Here is a 16,028-nt window from a genome sequence, read left to right as displayed (position 1 = left end):
AGAAGGGGGATTACTGGGTCAAATGGCAATTCCATATTGAATTTTTTGAGGAAACTCCACAATGTTTTCCATAATGGCTGCACCAGTCTACATTCCCACCAGCATTCTACTAGGGTTCTCTTTTCTCCACACCCCCACAGGCACTTGTCATTTGGTGATATGTTGATGGTAGCTATTCTGACAGGTGTGAAGTGATACCTCATTGTCATTTTAATTTGTATCTCTGTTGACCAGTGATTTTGAGCATTTTTTCATGTCTTTTGGCCATCTGTATGTCCACTTTGGAGACGTGTCTATTTAGGTCCTTTGCCCATTTTTAATTTGGATTGTTAGTCTTCCTTTTGTTAAGTTGAATGAGTTCCTTATATATTTTAGATAATAGCTCTTTATCAGTTGTATCATTGCCAAACATTTTCCCATTCAGTAGGTTGCCTTTTCATTTTGTTGACAGTTTCTTTTGCTGTGCAGAAGCTTTTTATTTTGATGCAGTCCCACTGGTTTATTCTCTCCTTAGTTTCCTTTGCCCTAGGAGATATATCTGCAAACATATTGCTATGAGAGATGTCTGAGATTCTGCTATGTATGGGTTTTATGGTTTCATGAGTAACATTTAAGTCTTTTATCTATTTTTAGTTATTTTTGTGTATGGTGTAAGTTGCTGGTCTAATTTCACTTTTTTTTGCTTGTATCTGTCCAATTTTCCCAACATCATTTATTGAAGAAATTGTCTTGACATTGTATGCTTTTGCCTCCTTTGTCAAATCAATTGAACATAATGGCTTGGGTTGATTTCTGGGGTCTCTGTTCTGTTCCATTTATCTATATGTCTGTTCTGTGGCAGTACCAGGCTGTTTTGATTACAGTGGCTTTGTAGTATAATTTGATATCTGGTGTTGTGATCCCTCCAACTTTGTTCTTCTTTTTCAGTATTACTGTAGCTATTTGGGATTTTTTGTTGTTATTGTTGTTGTCCCATGTAAATTTTTGGAGTATTTGTTCTAATCTGTGAAATGTGCTAATGGTATTTTAATAGGCATTGCATTGGATCTGTAGGTTGCATTGGATAGTATGGACATTTTAATGATGTTGATTCTACCAGTCCATGAACATGGTATATTCTTACATTTGCTTCGATCTTGCTCTATCTTTTTTTTCAACATCTTATAGTTTTCTGAATATAAGTCTTCTTACTTCCTAGGTTAAATTTATTCCTAAGTATCTTAAGTTTTATGTTGCAATAGTAGATGCTTATTTAGTTTCTTTTTCTGAGAGTTCATTGCCATTGATTTCTTGGTGTTAATTTGTATTTTGCTATATTGCCAGATTGTTCATTAGATCTAATAGTTTTTTGGTGGTATCCTTAGGTTTTCCTATGTATATTTTTATGTCATCTTCACATAATAGTTTTATTTCCTCCTTTCCAATTTGGATACCTTTTATTTCTTCATGTCTGATCACTGTGGCTAGAACTTCCAGTACTGTGTTGAATAAGAGTGGTAAAAGCAGACATCCCTGACTTGTTCCTGTTCTTAGGGAAAATGGTTTTGCTTTGGCCCAGTGAGTAGGATATTGGCTCTTTTTTTTTTTTTTCTTCATCAGTTTAGGAAAGTTTGCTGCCGTTATTTCTTCAAACACATTTTCTATCCCTTTCTCACTTTCTTCCCCTCTGGCACTCCTATGAAATGGATATCGTTATGTTTCATGTTGTCCCACAACTCCCTTAAGCTGTCCTTGTGTTTTTTAATTTTTTTTTTTCTTTTTGGTTCTCTGATTGAGTGATTTTTTTTTTTTTCTCTACCCTATCATATAATCCACTGATCTGATACTCAGCTTCCTCTAATCTGCTGTGTATTCCTTCCAATGTGCTCCTTTTTAGTGCTATAACATTCCTTCTGACTGGTCTTTTTTCACAGTTACTATATCTTTTTCTCATGCTGTTGAGCATCCTTGCCATCATTATTCTGAACTCTATGTCTGATGAATTTATTATTTTCATTTCATTTAGCTATTTTTCTGGAGAATTCTCTTGTTTGTCTTCCCATTTTGGCTGCCTGTTTGGGTTTGTGTCTATGTATTAAGTAGATCTGCTATGACTCCCAACCTCTAGTGAAACACCATTTCAGATACAGTTTCTGACTGGCCCTGAGTCCCCTGTTTGGAGCTATCAGCAACCCACAGCTTGAAGCTTCCTCTGTGGGGGCTGGCTGCCTTTGGAAAGAACCAAGATGTGCACTAAGGTCTGCTTTTTCTATCGCAGGCCCTGAATTAGATCAGGCAAAGACTTATAGGCTCCAGATAACCTGCCTCTGCCTGCAGTCCTATTGTTATTCAGTCTGATTAACCTCAGACTATCTGCCACAGGATGAGGTGAGAGGTTTTCCAACAGGGTAGGGCAATTGCCTCTGCCTGCAAGCTGATTGTTATTCTCACTCTCTTAATGGGCCTCATAAGCTCCACAGGGTAGGTCAATGGTTTTCCAATAGGGTAAGGCAATTGCTTCTGCCTCTCCACTCCAGGCAAAATCTGCCTGGATGGTAAAGGTCTGCTGGAGAAAGATGTCCTCTGCAATATGAGGGAAATGACTCAGCACAGGAAATGGGTGTCTGTCTTCTGAGTTATAATCCCAGAGCCCTCAACCCTGGCTTCTGTTCACACAGTCCAATCCACTCTGCCTTCCCTCTAGGTGAGTGGCTGCACATGTAATTTTGTGTATTGGCTATTTAAGAGGTTGCCTGTATTCCCATCTCTCTCTCCCTGGCAGACAGTAACCCTGATGCTATTCACAGCCAGATGTTCTGTGGTCACCTTTCTCAGTTCTGCTGCCCTGGACTGGGGAGCCCAGCTTGGGTTTAGACCCCAGAGTTCTCAGTGGGAACTCCCCACAGCTGTGATATCCTTTCAGAACTTCAGTTGCTGTCTATGACAGTGGACCAACCCTTTCACACCTCTGTACTTCCTACCAGTCTCTAAGCAGTCTCCATTTTTCATCCTTGGTTATCAGGGTTCTCTCCAGCTAGACTTCAGTTGATTATTCAGGATGGTTTTTCTGTATTTTAGTTATAAGTCCAGTTTGGTACTGGAAGCAAGTCAGTGTAGTTTCCACTTATTCGGCTGCCATTTTGGAATCTCCAGTATTTTTCTCTCTCTCTTTTTTTTTTTAAAAATATATTTTATTGATTTTTGTACAGAGAGGAAAGGAGAGAGATAGAGAGTTAGAAACATCGATGAGAGAGAGTCATCGATCAGCTGCCTCTTGCACACCCCCTACTGGGGATATGCCCGCAACCAAGGCACATGCCCTTGACCGGAATCGAACCCGGGGCCCTTCAGTCCCCAAGCCGAGGCTCCATCCATTGAGCCAAACCGGTCCCGGCCAGTATTTTTCTCTTAATGCAAATGTTGAAGAGAAGAACTTCATTGTTGTTATTTTTTAGTAAATAGCATATAATTGCCTAGCCAGTGTGGCTCAGTGGCTGAGTGTTGAGTCATGAAAGAGGAGGTCATGGTTTGATTCCCAGTCAGAAAATCATGCTGAGGTTGCAAGCTCAATCCCCGTAGGGAGCATACAGAAAGTAGTCAATTGATGTTTCTCTCATGGATGTTATTATCTCACTATCCTTCTCCCTTCCTCTCTCTGAAGTCAATAAAAACATATTTAAAAAAAATAAAAGCTTAGCAACTTGGTGAGATATTCTCTCAGCAAAAGATAAAATGATCAAGGCTCATATGAAAGCATAGCCTAAATGTCCTTGCTCTTAGTATTGACTATATACAATACTTCTATCAGTGTTTCCCAAAGTGTGATATGCGTACCCCCAGGGGTACGGGAAGAGTTTGGTGGGGGTACGCGTTGCACCGGAGTTTGTTGGGGATATGCACTGCACGTGCTTAGCTGCGCCTAATTCTACGTTCTCATGAGTATGAGGGGTACTCAGTGTTACGAAAATTATAGAAGAAATACACATATGTCAAAAGCTTGGGAAACATTGTATGTCTGAAGAGATTACTTGACTTATATATTCACTTAAACATTTTCCTGCCATACTCAACAAAAAAAACCTCACTAACACATTATGGCTTTAGCAATAAAACCAAAACTAATTGTGATAATAGTGTTTATTTTATGCTAATATACGCTTAATGGCTTTATAATCTTCAGTAGCTATCCTGAACTGATATTTTTCTCTGCACTTGGGACCTTATGATCTATAACCTGTGGTGCCAAAGAACAATGGTCTAAGGCAGTGGTCAGCAAACCGCTGTTCTCGAGTCATATGCGGATCTTTGGCCCCTTGAGTGTTCTAATGCCACTTCTTCAAAATAGACTCTCCCAGCTGAAACTGGTTTGGCTCAGTGGATAGAGCATCAGCCTGTGGACTGAAAGGTCCTGGGTTTGATTCCAGTCAAGGGCATGTACCTTGGTTGTGGGCACATTCCCAGTGGGGAGAGTGCAAGAGGCAGCTGATCGATGTTTCTAGCTTTCTATCCTTCTCCCTTCCTCTCTATAAAAACTCAATAAAATATATATATTTTTAAAACAATAGACTCTCCCAGGCCAAAAAAAAAAAAAAAAATGACTTCTGCGCATGGACCATGAAGTTTCATTTTCTACGTGCACGCCTGCATGTGATATTTTATAGAAGAGCCACACTCAAGGGGCTAAAGAGCCACATGTAGCTCGTGAGCCATGGTTTGCCGACCACTGGTCTAAGGAAAATGCCACCTAACTTAAGAAAAGCTTATACCTCTCAAAAATTATTTCCTTTCATTTCTTTCTTCCATAGGGTAGGCCCAGAAGCTAATGTTTCTTGCTCTCTTGCCACTAAGCCACAGGGAGGGGCTCTTGCCCCATTATCTCTCTGGTGCAACCTTGGAACGTGATCTTCCTTTTCCCTTGAACAAGCCCAACTGAGACCAAACTGGAAATTGAAAACGGAAAAAAAACTGATAAATGATAGAAACTAGCAAATACTAAACCCAGAATGAAACCAGGATTTAATCAGCCTGGCCTGAAAACTATGGTTTAATCTCCACATTACATAAGAAATCCTGGGAAGAAATATTTGCCTTTTCTGCTTGGCAGGTTCATGCCTGTGCCATAACTATGAAGCAAGAGAGCTTCCTAAATTACATGGACCATTTTCATCCATTTTCATCCTGGAGCCTGCCCTATCCCATTTGTAGTATTCCCACTCTCTTTTTTCTTTGTGTCCTCCTGGTGCCCTTCCCCAGGGACTCTTAAAGAAAAAGAACAACGTGTGGATTATAAAACAAAAAGCAACAAGCTCATAGTTAGAAACAGCAGAATGGTGGTTACCAGAGGGGAAAGGGGTAGGGAGAAGACAAAGATTGTAAAAGACATCAAATACATGGTAACTAGAAGGAAACTAGACTGAATGGTGAGCACACGGTTGAGTATACAAGTGTATTATAATGTACACCTGAAATGTATATAATGTGATTAACCAATGTTCCCCAATAAATTCAGCAGAAAAAAAAATCAACATGATAGATCCAGAGTGATAAAATCAAGGGTAACTTGATATTGGTCATCTCTACATGTAGTCTGGGTTTCTTTTATAGACTGAATGTGTACATCCCCAAAATTCATGTTGAAATCTACTCTCAATGTGTGGGTCTTTGGAAAATGATCAAGTTATGAGGGTGGAACCTTAATGAATAGCTTTAGTGTCCTTATAAAAGTGATTTCCAGAGAGCTTTCCTTCCCTTTCCATCATGTGAAGATACAAGAAGTTGGCCATCTTTTAATCAAGAAGTGACTAATAAAAAACAAAACATTAAAAAATATTTTTTATTGATTTCAGAGAGGAAGGGAGAGGAAGAGAGAAAGATAGAAACATCAATGATGAGAGAGAATCATTGACCAGCTGTCTCCTGCACATCCTTCACTGGGGTTTAAGCTCGAAATCTGGGCATGTGCCCTTGACCAGAATCTTATCCAGGACCCTTCAATCTACAGGTCAATGTTCTATCCATTGAGCCAAATGAACTAAGGCTAAATTTTACCACAGATTGCAAGGAGGAAATGAAAAGGATTTAATTAGCGACAATAAAATTCCATAAACATATTCTCTCTATTATCCGTCCTATATCCAATACCAGCCTGAGGTGTACATCTGGACAATTCTCCCAGAAGTCCCAGTCAGTTCCAGTTCTTTCTTACTATTATAAAGAGATGCTTCCTCTTGGGCAGAAACCTTGGCTCTGACTTTTACCCAAAAATGCACCTACCAAAGTCCATTTTCACAATCAGATCTTTCCTTTTAAAGACATCTCATTCTGTTCAAAGACTAAAACCCTCTTCATATATTATGGGAAATGATACCCTATTACAAACAGGATGTTCTCCTGGCTGCCACCCAAGGACAAGGGAGAGACTTCTTACCCTTGACTCATGATCCCTCTTTCCCATCCTCCATCTTTGTCACTCCTCTGGCTGAATGTCTCAGTGCATGGGAGTTCTGAGAAGCAAACTCCAAGTACAGTGCATCTCATGGGCAGTTTCCCCTATTCCATCTCTTGGCCCACATATTAAGCATTCATTTTTTCCTTCAGGATACTTCCTGCTAGCACTTCCTTTAAATCACAGGATCCTCCTCTGTACTCTGGTCCTGGAGTCTGTGGTCTTTCTAGTTGACTTACCCTCTTTTCTGTCTTCAGTTCTTCCTATTCAAAAGGCTTAAGGAAGTGCTGAAAATGTTTCCTTTTCCTCATCCCAGCCATGCTGAGTAAGAAATATTCTATGGGCCACTCTGTTCAAATGCATCTCCTTTACAAAATTAAGGGGGGGAAGCCTGTATAAAGTAGATTGCAGCAATAATTATAATGCATAACTTAAAAAATGGTGAATATAATTTTCTCCCTCCCCTCTTCTGTTCCCTTTTTCTGCTACCCTGTGACAGGTAGAATATATCATGCACTGGGTATTCAATGCTAAGCAAAACAGACATTTCCTTCTGCCATAGAGCTTCAATTCTACCAATATTGAATCATCCTATTTAATAAAAGATTAATATGAAAATTGACCATCTCTCCAACATACAAGATAGCTGCCCCCATGTGGTCAGAAATGACCGCTTCATGTGGACACAAGATTGCCGGCAGGGGAGGACAGTTGTGTGTGATCAGGCCAGCAGGGGAGGGCAGTTGGGAGAGACCAGGCTTGCAGGAGAGGGCAGTTGTGGGGACCAGACCTGCAGGGGAGAACAGTTAGGAGCAACCAGGCTGGCAGGAGAGGGCAGTTAGGGGTGACCAGGCCAGCAGGGGAAGGCAATTAAGGGCAATCAGGCCAGCAGGGGAACAGTTAGGCATTGATTACTGGTTAGGGGTGATCAGGCTGGCAGGCAGAAGTGGTTAGGGGCAATTAGGAATCCAGGCAGTGAGCATTTGGGAGCCAGCAGTCCTGGATTGTGAGAGGGATCCCAGATTGGAAAGGGTCCAGGTTGAGCTGAGGGACACCTCTCCCTTCATGCACGAATTTCATGCACTGGGCCTCTAGTAGACTATAATATAAGGTCAGAGTGAAAAAGGACAAGAGCAGAACACAACTCCCCATCACTGCCCCATAAGACACATTTCATCCAACTGCACAGGAATGGTGAGATTCCTCCCTGGAGAGGAGTAGATTCCATGAACAATCGATGGGACTGGTCCTATTTCCATTCTTTTCAGGGAATACCCTTTATTATGTCCTTCATGATCCTTAGTTCTGCCTTTGGGGATAATATCCCAGTTTGTTTGTTTGTTTATTTAGTATAATTATATCTGAAATGTACATTCAAAAGATGTTTTCTTAGTGTCAAACAGCATTGTGCTAATACGAGTTCAGAAATCTGATATTGCCAATTCCACATTTTAGCATTTGCTACTAACAACACCCTACTTCCTGGTACTAAATTTTGAAGCAGTAAACTTTCTTGGTTGTAGCTAACTGAAATTAGCTTTGATCCAGTTAAATACTCACAGGAATTTATTGAAAGATATTAGATTGCTTACGGAATTTCTGAGAAGCCTGAAGACCACGCAGCCTTTGGATCATAAAGACCCAAACCACATCAAAGACTTGGTCAAGTGAAGACATTGCTGACATTGTTACCAATCACTAGATTAGATGCCTCAAGTTATGTCATCTCACATGTCACTGAACAGAACTAGCATCCATCATTGCTGAAACTAATTTGCTACAATTGTCATTGCATTCAAGGACAGTTGTCTAGCATTCCTGCTTCTGCACATCAAATTGGCTGAGGCTTGGTCATGTGCCTATGGTGGCTACAAAGTAAGCTAGAAAAGCAATTATCTGGAACTTTCAATTTTTATACTGGGAGTCTATTTCTGCATCCTATCAAGACTCATAAGGTCAAGAATTCCCCAAACATGGGAAGGGGTTCACATGTTGGGCAGCCAAAAGAATGACAAAAGTTCACTTGATTTTTAAACTACAATAACAAAGATGAGAGCATGTATAGTTTAATTTTAAAGACCTTTGACATGCCTGGCCAATTTCCCAACATTCTCTTTGTTCTTAGTACTTCTGTGGTCATAAAAAATTTAAATAGTCTCTAAACAACTTTTCTTTATCATTCTGAGAAGGCAGTTTCAGCACAGTATTTAAATTCTCTCAATATCAAGTAAAATTGTAACATATTTCTGTAACTGAAGCTTATCTAAGAAATTGAGATTTTTGCAATATGAAAGTTTTTTCATTTTTGCAATATGAAACTTTTGCAATATGAAAGTTTTATTAATGTCTGCCTTGCTTAGGAAGCATTTATGATTATGAGTTTCATGATTTAATGTTATGGGATGAAGTTTGGAGAGCTGGAAATAATATAATCAACCAATTACAATGATAAAAGACTACAAATCTGGTGCACGGATTTGTGCACTTTGAAAGGAAATTAATTACTGCCAACTCACCACAGCTCGGCAATAAACCAGATTCAGGGCCAACAGTGCCCCAGCAACAACATAACCCATGGCTGAAGGTTTAATGTCATAGCCTCTGTGAGGAATCAGGCTCGCTTCTCTCTGGTCCTGTGGTGCGTCACCCAAGAACCACCACCGCAAAGTCACCACAGCGTGGAAGCTCCTGCATTGAGCATCTGCCCCCTGGTGATCAGTGTGCATTATACGCACTGGCCGGTCAGCTGGTTGGATGATCAGATGTTGGCTTAGCCCTTTATATATATATAGATAACTGATTCTATTCCCAAGAACATTTTTCTGGTTGCCAGAGCTCACTCTGAGGATGTGAGGGGAACATTGAGAGTGGTCAGGGTAATTGCCTCTTAGGAGCAGCTCTCAGTCAATGACAGATGGGAGTTCATAGGTACTTACCTCTGCTTCTTTACTGCATAATTGAAATAATGCTGAGACATGTCCTTCCACTTCCATCTTCCCCTAATGCTGTTTCTCTCAACCTCCTCTCAAACTACTAATATTCATGTTCTTGTCTCAATGTCAGCTTCTGGAGGGAGGAGAGTGCCCAACATAAGCTATTAAAGGTCTTAAGTCACTTACGACCATTCAAATGTATTAATTATGGATGAGAGCAATAGACTAGCACTTAGAGCTTACTGCAATACTAATATGTTTCTTCTTCTTCTTCTCCTCCACCTTTTCTTCCCCCTTTTCCTCCTCCTCCTCCTCCTCCTCCTCCTCCTCCTCCTCCTCCTCCTCCTCCTCCTCTTCTCCTTCTTCTCTTCTTCTTCTTCTTCTTCTTCTTCTTCTTCTTCTTCTTCTTCTTCTTCTTCTTCTTCTTCTCTCTCTCTCTCTCTCTCTCTCTCTCTCTCTCTCTCTCTCTCTCTCTCTCTCTCTCTCTCTCTCTCTCTCTCCCGTGGGTGTTAGCAGCCCTATTTTCCATTTATATCAATAAAAAAAACCTGAAAGAATTTATGTATTTTTTTTTTCTAAAATCATCCAGCTAATGAGTGTTCCATTGTCTGTATTCAGGTCAATCTAATCCTTCCTACTGTGCTATACTGTCTGCTCATGTAAAGATTACCTTAGGAATAAGTTAATATATGTTCTCTACCTGTGCCAATGCCAAATCTTCATAACATTATCATTCTGGAGAAAAACATCTGCTAAGGGTATTATTCAGTGTTATTAACAAAAGTCATATATAAAATAACCACCTACTCCCCATCACTGATGATGAGAGGATACAATTAGTACAACCTTTGAGGACAATATTTTAAATTAAGAAATAATGTATTTCTTATTTTTATTAAGGTGTAAATTTATCATGTACAAAATTTAAATTTCAAATACTGCTAAAAGGCTTATCATGAAAAACAACAGTGCCTTGCCCCATCCTCTCCTTCACCAAGGCTTGCTTTCCAGAGGCAACCACTCCAAACTCGTTTACCTATTTCTTCTGTATTTACGACATAGATCTAACTAAGTGCAGGGCTGCTATTTCTTAGTTTCCCAACTTTAGATAGTATCAGCTAACATTACCGACAAGTGACTTTTCTGTGCTGGGCCCCGGCTTGTAGGATGTTAGGCTTCTCATTTTGCTAAGGCAAGGAGCTTCTACAAGGAGCTTCTTCATAAAACTTCATGGCAGATAGATGATTTTAGCTCAATGCATGCATCAAGTCCTCTTCATTTAACCCTATATTTGATTGATAGTGTTATTAGGTAGAGAATTTTGAGGGTTGTTTTTTTTTTCTCTCTGAATTTGGAAGGCATATCTTCATTGACTTCTCCCATTCCCTGTCTTTTTTTTTTTTAATTTTTTTTGATATTTTATTTATTTTTTACAGAGAGGAAGGGAGAGAGATAGAGAGCTAGAAACATCGATGAGAGAGAAACATCGACCAGCTGCCTCTTGCACACTCCCTACCGGGGATGTGCCCACAACCAACGTACATGCCCTTGACCGGAATCGAACCTGGGACCTTTCAGTCTGTAGACCGACGCTCTACCACTGAGCCAAACCAGTTTCGGCCCATTCCCTGTCTTTTGAGACATCAGATGCTCTTCAGATAGTGGTGCCTTTTCTTTTCCTTTCTGAAAGTTTTTGGATTTTCTTTGTATCCTGGGTATTCTAAAAATGTTTTACTTGTGCCCTTGGAGGAATATTTTTTAAACATATTGTGCTGAGTAGTTAGTGGATCTTTTAAACCTGCATACTTACATCTTTCAGTTGTGGGATTATGTTGTTTTTGTCATGCTTTTGAAATTTCTTTTCCCAAATGTTTTCTCTTTCTTACATTTTGGAACTTTAATAGATCTAATATTGATCTTATCAGTCTTATCATGTCTCTTCTCTTTTGGGGGGATATTACCTTAATTTCACATTCTAATTTCTCAATTACATTTTATTTTAGCTATTATATTTTAAATATACAAATGTTTTTTAAAAAATGTTTATTAATTTCAGAGAGGAAGGGATAGGGAGAGACAGAAACATTAATGATGAGAGAGAATCGTTGATCGGCTGCCTCCTGCACACCCTACAATGGGGATGGAGCCCGAAACCCAGGCATGTGCCCTGACCAGGAATCAAACCATGACTAGTGAGTGTTCCTGGTTTATAGGTTGACACTCAACCTCTGAGCCATGCTGGCCAGGCAAATGTACAAATGTTGTATCTTATTTTCTGACTGTTTTCTTTTATTATTATTATTATATCTTATTTTTATTCTATGGATCTGTTACCCTCTACCATATTTCTGAGGTTATTATATATAAGCACCTTTAAGATTTCTTCCATTTACAATAATATATTTTTTTCTATCCCCTCACTTAATTTTCCTCCCTATTTTCTTTCCTTCTTTTTTATATTAATGACTTTCTTAAAATGTCTGGTGATTCTTGTCTCTCCACTAATGGGTAAGGCACTAAAAAGCTTTTATGGGTAAAACTTACTGACTATAGACTTCACTTTATGATAGTATGGTTGGAAGGTGGCTATTTTCTAGAAAAGCCCAAATATCATCACCTGTAGAAGAATATTCCTGAGAAGAATACTCATAGAGAGACTCTGGAGAGACAAATTCCTAGCTTTTGGGGTTTCTTGCAGCAGGTTGATAAGGGTCTCAGGATCCCACTATTCAGTAAGCAGATATTCACTTAATACTAAGGTTTTTCAGTGTCACACTTCACTCTACCCTTTAACCTAAGTTGAAGTCCTTCTGATCCAATTTCTCCACATAACAAACTTGTGATGTACTATTATATGGACTAATTACTTACCTGTCTGGATAGAGAACCTAAGGACACAACTGTTACATTTAAAAATTTTCAAGTAATCACCCTATTTTCAACCCTATGTTGCCCTTAACCTTCCATGATACCTCATGCCTCCAAATATTGGACTTCTCAGGGAGAGAAATCATCAAATCATCTTGGTTTTACAGTTTCCCCTTCAGTATGCATGTAGGTTGAACTTTCTCTTCTTGCCAAGGCAGTTATTATCCTTTCATGAATCATTTGTGGGTCTATTTCTGTTGTCTATTTTTTCTCTTGGTTTGTGTGGTAATTTTAAATTGATATTTACTATGAAAAATTATAGAGACTGTAGATGATATTATTTCGCCAAGAAAGGATTTATATTAGCTTTGGTTAGAAAACAGTTTAGGAATATATTATTGTAATCCAGTCAGGCTACTATGCTAATTCAAGACTAGATTTTGGTTTTTTTAAGGTATAATCTATTTCCTTTCCTTTTTATACTATCTCCTAAGGTATAGCCCTGCATATATATATTTAAAATTTGTTACTTTAAAAAGTCTGTTGTATGATTTTACAAAATTCAATAATGAGAACTTTGTAAACTTGTGCTTTTCAAACTGTATATATTTACTTCCCAGGGGTAAGAGGAAATGTACCTTGTTGTGGGAATATGGTGTTAAGCTATAGGATTAACATGCTACTTCATTCTGGAGAATACATTTTACTGATATAGCGCTGATAAAACTAATTTTTTCATGAAAACAAATGTCATTGTATTAATGATAGAATGCAGTATTTCCATTAATCCTTGTGCTAAATCATAAAGTGATTTTTTACTTTTGGTGGATGGTTTCAGTCTATGCACCCAGGAGTCATTCTCCTTGAATTTTAGGGGGATATTCTTCTTAGCATTGATTGCATATAACCTGCTTCTTCCTCCTTCCTTATTACTCCCATGGCTAGGAAATTCAGAACATCATATCCCAAACATTCAGTAATAATAAATATCATTAACTTATGTAGTCATTTGTCAGTCTCAATTTCAGATTTAATTATTCATATCTTGACTATATTTGTTTTCTGTTTTTTATCTTTATCAAATATTCTTTAATTTTTCTAATGTGCTGGTTTTAGAGAGAGAGGAAAGAAGACAGAGAAACATCTATTTGTTGTTCCACTTATTTATGCATTGATTACTGTATATGCCCTGACTAAGGATCAAACCCACAGCCTTGGAGTATGGGGACAATGCACTAACCATCTGATCTGTCTGGCTAGGGCTCAAAAATGCTTTTATGTGTATTTATTGTCTGCTGCTTCATGGTCTTTTGGGAAGTAGATATATTTGGGAAATAGATATATTTTATGTATCTATCACGTTGCTTATTTTATTCATTGTCCTTTTATTTTGGAATATGACTGAGCCTTTCTTCAAAGACAGAGTGACACGATTTATTGATTTGTGTGGAATTTTTTAATAATACCTATCATTTTTTTCTTTATTAAGGTATTATATGCATGTCCTTATACCCCAAATGTCTCCTATCCCCCTCCCCTGCTCATGCTCTCACCCCGCTGGTGTCTGTGTCCATTGGTTATGCTTATATGCATGCATACAAGTCCTTTGGTTGATCCCTCCCCCTGCCCCACCCTCCCCTGTCTTCCCTCTGAGTATTAACAGTCTGATCAATGTTTCTCTGTCTCTGGACCTGTCTTTGTTCATCAGTTTATGTTGTTCATTATATTAATATTATGTGTGACATTTTATTAAAATTACTAGGAAATCAACCTAATCTAGGGCTAGGAGATTAAATGATCAGTGTAAAATACATTAGTGTTTTTTGACTATTTAAAAGGAATTATAAATATTGTTATATTTTCAAATATGTAAGGCACTTTAAAATACAAGGAAAAGCATTCATTCTATTCATTTGGTCTCAGGAAATTATTATTTCTTTTAGGTTCCCCCCTGCAAATCTCTTTCAAAGGCAAAAGCAACCCAATGCTTTTATAGATATTTTTAGAAGCATTTATATGTAGGGACTACATGATATCAGGATGATGTAAAAATATTTTTATAGGGCAAGAATAGCTATCATATCCACTGAGTGGCAGAAGGAATATGTCATTCCATCTTATAAAAATACTTTTGCTATCTTATGACCTCCATACTGAGTAACTTATTTAGCTCATTTGACTTGTGGAGTACCAAGAGACTAATTTTCATTGCAATAAATAAGAGAACTTATAAAATTATTTCTTAGATTGCCATATAACTTTGGTGAGGGAACTGTGACTACCTGAGGAGTAATTTGTAGGAGAAAGGATATCTTGAGTAAATTAAATAAGTGAAATAGCATTACAATGAGACTTATGGTATAGGAAATATTAATAACAAAATATGGGGCTATTATACTTTTAAAAATATACTTTATTGATTTTTTACAGAGAGGAAGGGAGAAGGATAGAATTAGAAACATTGATGAGAGAGAAACATCAATCAGCTGCCTCCTGCACACTCCCTACTGGAGATTTGCCTGCAACAGGGTACCCTTGACAGGATTCAAACCTGGGACCCTTGAGTCTGCAGGCTGATGCTCTATCCATTGATCCAAACAAGTTAGGGCTAGGGCTGTTATACTTTTTAAAAAAATGTGTTAGATTTCATCTGAGAATATACACTAGAGTGAGTTTGAATCTTCAGTCTTAGACAGTGACTTAAATTCTTTGAGACACAATTTATTTATCATTATAATGTAGATACTGCTCTCTCTCTCTCTCTCTCTCTCTCTCTCTCTCTCTCTCTCTCTCTCTCTCTCTCTCTCCCCCTCCCTCAAGGTTGTCTTGAGGAATAAATGACATATCAACCTCATAGAAAAACCATATTCACTTCAATGAAGGGACCCCAAATATAGCTTGATTTCTAAATTTTCTCATTTAGAAGTCTTAACAATAAGTTTTCAGTCACTTGAAAATACAAACTTCTAGGGTACACTGTAGATTAGTCAAATGACTATGTTTTAGTATAGTAATTTTGCTACTTCTATATATTTAAAATTGCACATGAAAAATAGCAAATAAACAATGATTATATTACCTATATAAATATTTATTGATTTAAGAAGATGCATGTGGGTACCAAGTTGATCAGGGGTGGATTTGTGATGGTTAATTTCATGTGTCAACTTCACTGGGCCATAGAGCACCCAGACATTTGGCTAAATTTTCTTCTTAGTGTATCTGTAAGGGTGCTTCTGGATGAGATGAACATTTGAATCAGTAGACTTAGTGAAGCAAATTGGCCTCCTTTTCATGTAGATGGAGTTCATCCAGTCAATGGAAGACATGAACAGGCTCAGTAAGAAGGAACTTCTGCCTGACTGCTGGAGCTAGACATGGATCTTTTCTAGCCTTGATCTTAGACTGAAACATCAGCTTTTCTTGGATCTCAAACCAGACAGCTTTTGGACTGACCTTTATACTGTAGGCTCGCCTGGTTCTCAGGGCTCTCAGCTTGGACTAGAACTTCACGTGGACACTTCTGGGGTTCCATTTTGGAGACTGCTGATCTTGTAACTCTTTAGCCTCCACAGGTGCACGTAGTTTAAATAAATCAACATATAGGCAGAACATCCAGCTGAGGAAAGTAGAGGGGGAAAACCCTCTCTCTAAATTGAAGAGCTAGGAAAACTGGAATGTGGCAGATGAATTCGACACTGACACATGGTGAGGTAAGCTTTCTATTTCTTTCTGCAATATGTCCTCCACATTGAATCTCATGGTCAAGGTGCCTGAAGTACTTTGCCTACCTTGAAGACTTC

This window comes from Pipistrellus kuhlii, unplaced genomic scaffold (genome assembly GCF_014108245.1).
Source record: "Pipistrellus kuhlii isolate mPipKuh1 unplaced genomic scaffold, mPipKuh1.p scaffold_m20_p_3, whole genome shotgun sequence".
In the NCBI taxonomy this organism is placed as follows: Eukaryota; Metazoa; Chordata; class Mammalia; order Chiroptera; family Vespertilionidae; genus Pipistrellus; species Pipistrellus kuhlii.
Note: the sequence above shows the minus strand (reverse complement) of the source record.